Source organism: Anolis carolinensis, chromosome 2, assembly GCF_035594765.1.
Source record: "Anolis carolinensis isolate JA03-04 chromosome 2, rAnoCar3.1.pri, whole genome shotgun sequence".
NCBI classification, from domain to species: domain Eukaryota; kingdom Metazoa; phylum Chordata; class Lepidosauria; order Squamata; family Dactyloidae; genus Anolis; species Anolis carolinensis.
Genome location: NC_085842.1, coordinates 156,084,222 through 156,089,391, shown reverse-complemented (window position 1 = coordinate 156,089,391; position 5,170 = coordinate 156,084,222).

The window sequence follows — 5,170 nt, the reverse complement described above, 5'->3', positions numbered from 1 at the left end:
TCCACTGCCAAACCTGTCTGCACGGGTGGCCACGCAGCCTCTAAAAAGTCATAATAAAGTTCTGTTCCTGGCACGAAAGTGTGTCTTCCTGTTTGATTGTGTAGTCCTGATTTGGAAAGTCGTGATCCTATTCCATAAATTTTGCTTGCGTCCTAGAAACTTCGTTTTATTTATTTCGTGTCCAAAGCATTGCATAATAAATAAGTTTAAAAGTGATAAAATAAAGGAATCACAAACAGCTAAGTCGTTTTGGACCAAAAGTGGACAACAGCAATCGCATTGTCCGTAGCTTTAAACAACTCCTCCTCCGTGCATGAGGTAGGGCATTGTGGGCAAGCACACATATGAGGAGTTGTTTGTTCAGCTCCACAGTCACACAAGGTGGAAGATTCCTCCAGGTAGTGCCATCTTACCAGGTTGTCTTTTGATCTGCTTCTCAGTCTGTTCAGGGAATTCCAAATTGCCCATTTGGGTGGATGACAATGTTTATCTTGCCAGGACAAAGTTTTTGCCCTGTAATCCACTTTCCCTGTGTCTTTAGGATAAAAGCAATGAGGAACACACATGCATAACCCAGGAACATTGCCCTTGTAGTTCCCAGGCACAAGGACACAACCAAAGCTGTCTGCACAGATGGCCATGCAGCCTCTAAAAAGTGATAATAAAGTCCTATTCCTGGCTTGAAAGTGTGTGTTCCTGTTTGATTGTGTACTCCTGACTTGGAAAGTCATGATCCTATTCCATAAACTATCATGTCAGACTACACAGAGAAGCCATTGAAATTCACAAGCATGTGGACAACTTCAACAGAAAGGAGGAAACCATGAAAATGAACAAAATCTGGCTACCAGTATTAAAAAAAACTCAAAAATCAGAACAGTAAATAAGAAGCAACACTCTGAGACAGGGGTCCCCAAACTAAGGCCCGGGGGCCGAATGCGGCCCATCGAAGCCATTTATCCGGCCTCCACGGCAAAAGGGCAGAAGGGGGTTGGGCTAAATGACCCAAGGGGTCTCTTCTTCTCTTACAACCATCATCATTATTATTTTATTATGACACAGCAAACAAGATAGATATGCTGGATTTCATATCACAAAATCACAAGTCGAACATATTATTATTAACATTGAGGCTGGGTGGACATCTGTCAGGGGTGCTTTGCTTGTGCTTTCGGTGCACAAAGGCAGAAAGGGATTGGACTCAATGGCCCAAGGGGTCTTTTCCAACCCTCTTTTTTATTATTATTAACATTGAGGCTGAGTGGACATCTGTCAGGGGTGCTTTCGGTGCACAAAGGAAGAAAGGGATTGGACTCAATGGCCCAAAGGGTTTCTTCCAACCCTCTTTTTATTATTATTATTGTTGTTATTTATTATTATTATTATTATTATTATTATTATTATTATTATTGTTATTATTGTTATTGCTCGGTGGCCAACTATAGTCCGGCCCTCCAATGGTCCGAAGGATCGTGAACTGGCTCCCTGTTTAAAAAGTTTGGGGACCCCTGCTCTGAGACATGGGAACTAGGGGCAGCTAACAAAGGATGCCCCCAGGCAGAAAGTAGCCAGTAGATGAAGCCATTCAATGCAAATTAGGGTGATTAACAGCAACATTCATGCTGGCCTCCAACTAACAAAGGTTCTTCCCTCACCCTGGACTTTCCACAGATATATATAAATCTTCCTTGCTGAGTTTCTCCATACCTCAAAACCTCTGAGGATGACTGCCATAGATGTGGGCAAAATGTCAGGAGAGAATGCTTCTAGAACATGGCCATACAGCCCGGAAAACATACAACAACTCCATAAACTTTGTTTGCGTCCTAGAAACTTCATTAAACGTGTGGAGGGTGAAGTTTCTCTGGCCAGGACAAAGTTTTCGCCCTCTAGTCAACGTCCTGCATCTTTTCACGATAAAAACAATGAAGAACAGAAATTTATTACTCAAGAACAGAACTTGTACAACGACTTGCATATTCGCATCTGCGCATTTTAAGTTTTTTAAAAAAGTCTAAATTTCCAGCGGACATCCCTTGGCGGCCAATTTTTGGGCTTCAAAAACCCAGGACAAAGCAGCAAGTCTGGACATTGGAGGAGAAATCCTGGGACCAACTGAACTGTATATGGACCTTTTCTCAGGTCCCTTTTTTGTTTTGTTTTTTGCCCCTGAGGTAAAACCCATGATTTGGTGCTGTCTGGAAGCACCCTAAAATAGAAACAAACACAATCCCAAGAACTCTTTGAAGGTTGCCTGTATTCATATCCTGGGAGTTTGTCTTGATGATATCCTCGTGATGCATCACATACTAATTAGGCATTCAGTTTTCCCATCAATAGACACTGACCTCCATTCCATGCACAGTGTCATAACGTCTGATGTGTCAGATTACAGTGCCCATCGTCCTTACCGAGCATGTCCTCTTGGGTGATGGGAGTCATAGTCCCACAAATCTGGAGGAGGCCTCGTTCAAGAAGGCCGATTTAAACCTTGCTTTTGAGCCGAGTTTCTGAGAAAACTGAACTGAAAGACCACAAAAGACAAAACAAAAAACACCCCAAGGAGGTTTAAACAGGCAAAAGTGTGACTCCTGAGAGGAGATCCCATTGTTAACAATGAAATAATGATAGGGAACATTTCCGATTGTGGCAGCAAGGTTCAGAGCTTGACTCAAATAATAATAATAGTTTAAAGTTAAGACAGTATTGACACTTCACCATAAACAGATTCCAGATTGCTGTGAACACGATCCCTTTGCGATATTTTCTGACGGAAACTTCAGGCCTGAGATTCTTTGAGGATCGGCCTCAAAGGGGCCGAAGTCGGGAGGCAGCTCTCTTCCCAAACTGAGACTGAGAAGAACAAAATGGCGCTTGAGGGGCAAAGAAGGCCTTCAAACTGGGAGGAAAGTCCCTTGGGAAGCCGACCGCTGACTGAGGCTGACTCCACAGGCCAGAATGGATCCTGTTTGACATCCATTTCCATCCCGTGGCTCAATACAATGGGTGCCTGGAAACTAGTCTGGCGAGACAGTATCACTCTTTGCAGGGCCCTGGTGAAACTACGACTCCCAGGATTCCGCAGCATTGAGTCATTGCAGTTGAAATGGTGCCTGATTCCCGCTGTTGCCTCAAAGCATTGGGTGGCAACAGGAGGAGGGCGAGTAAAATGATCAAGGGTCTGGAGCACAAGCCCTATGAGGAGCGGCTTAAAGAGCTGGGCATGTTTAGCCAGCAGAAGAGCAGGCTGAGAGGAGACATGACAGCCATGTATAAATATGTGACGGGAAGTCATAGGGAGGAGGGAGCAAGCTTGTTTTCTGCTGCCCTGCAGACTAGGATGCGGAACAATGGCTTCAAACTGCAGGAAGGGAGATTCCACCTGACATTAGGAAGAACTGCGTCACTGTGAGAGCTGTTCAGCAGTGGAACTCTCTGCCGCAGAGTGTGGTGGAGGCTCCTTCTTTGGAGGCCTTTAAGCAGAGGCTGGATGGCCATCTGTCGGGGGTGCTTTGAATGCGATTTTCCTGCTTCTTGGCAGAATGGGGTTGGACTGGATGGCCCACGAGGTCTCTTCCATCTGTAGGATTCTACAGTAGAGTCTCACTTATCCAAGCCTCGCTTATCCAAGCCTCTGGATAATCCAAGCCATTTTTGTAGTCAATGTTTTCAATATATCGTGATATTTTGGTGCTAAATTCGTAAATACAGTAATTACAACATAACATTACTGCGTATTGAACTACTTTTTCTGTCAAATTTGTTGTATAACATGATGTTTTGGCGCTTAATTTGTAAAATCATAACCTAATTTGATGTTTAATAGGCTTTTCCTTAATCCCTCCTCATTATCCAAGATATTCGCTTATCCAAGCTTCTGCCGGCCCATTTACCTTGGATAAGTGAGACTCTACTGTATTTATGTTTTACTAATTGCTTATTATTGATTGTTGTTGATTTTATATTGCATTTGTTGTTGATTGTTGTTGGTTTTATTTTGCATTTAATTGCATTATAACAGGCAGGAAGCTGCTTTGGGTCCCTTTGTGGGAGAAAAGCGGGATATAAATAGATGTCACTAATGCTTCGTGAATGTCAAATACCTAAATATCTTAAAGGCACCAGCTTGTGCTTGATCTTGAAAACTAAGCAGGGTGGCTGGACATCTGTCGGGGGTGCTTTGAATGAGATTTTCCTGCTTCTTGCAGGGGGTTGGACTGGATGGCCCGTGATTTTATGAATCCCGTTCACACTAGAAAAGGGCTGTTTGGGGTTAGAGTTTCCACAAATCACTACACTTTGAATTACGAAATCGCTTATATTATTTTAAAATGATATAAAGACAATTAGAACAGATGAAATGGTATTGGGAAACTTCCTTAAATATAGAGAAGCTGATCTACAAATAGAAAAAAAAAAACCAATACAGGGGAAGGACTTTCTCCTGGTGTAAAATGATATAGATATGGATGGAAGTCAGACAAAAACTTTTTTATTTATTATTATTATTATTTTTCTTCTTCCTTTTCTCTTGCTCTTTCTCCTTTTTTGATTTCCTACTTTCCTATAAGATTATAATGTTCTCTCAATTTTACTGTAACTTTTTGAAATCTTAAATTAAAAAAAATTGAATAAAGAAAAAAACTTAGGCTCCAAGTTCATTATTTTTTAAAGACCACCACATTGAAAAAGCATGCAAACTTTACCAAGGACTTTTGCATTTTTATATCGCCAGTTGTTCAGATTTTTGTGTATGTATATGTATGTGTGTATATATATATGTGTGTGTGTGTGTGTATATATATATGTGTGTGTATATATATGTGTGTGTGTGTGTGTGTGTGTATGTATGTATATATATATATATATATATATATATATATATATATGTATGGACACTTTAGCTTTTTTTGGTTTTTTGTTTTTTTCTCTCTCTCTCTCTTCCTTTTTGATCCTTTTTTAATCGCAGTTTTCCTATTTTCTATACAATCAAATGTTCTCACTCTTTTGATGTTAATTTACTCTATCTTATAAGGTAAAACTTCAATAAAAATATATTTTTTTTAAAAAAAGAAAAAGCATGCAAACTTTTGAATGACATACAACTCTCCTCAGGACGGCTGAGATGGAAAAGAAGGGAAGACAATGGCGGACCTGGTTGTGGGAATGC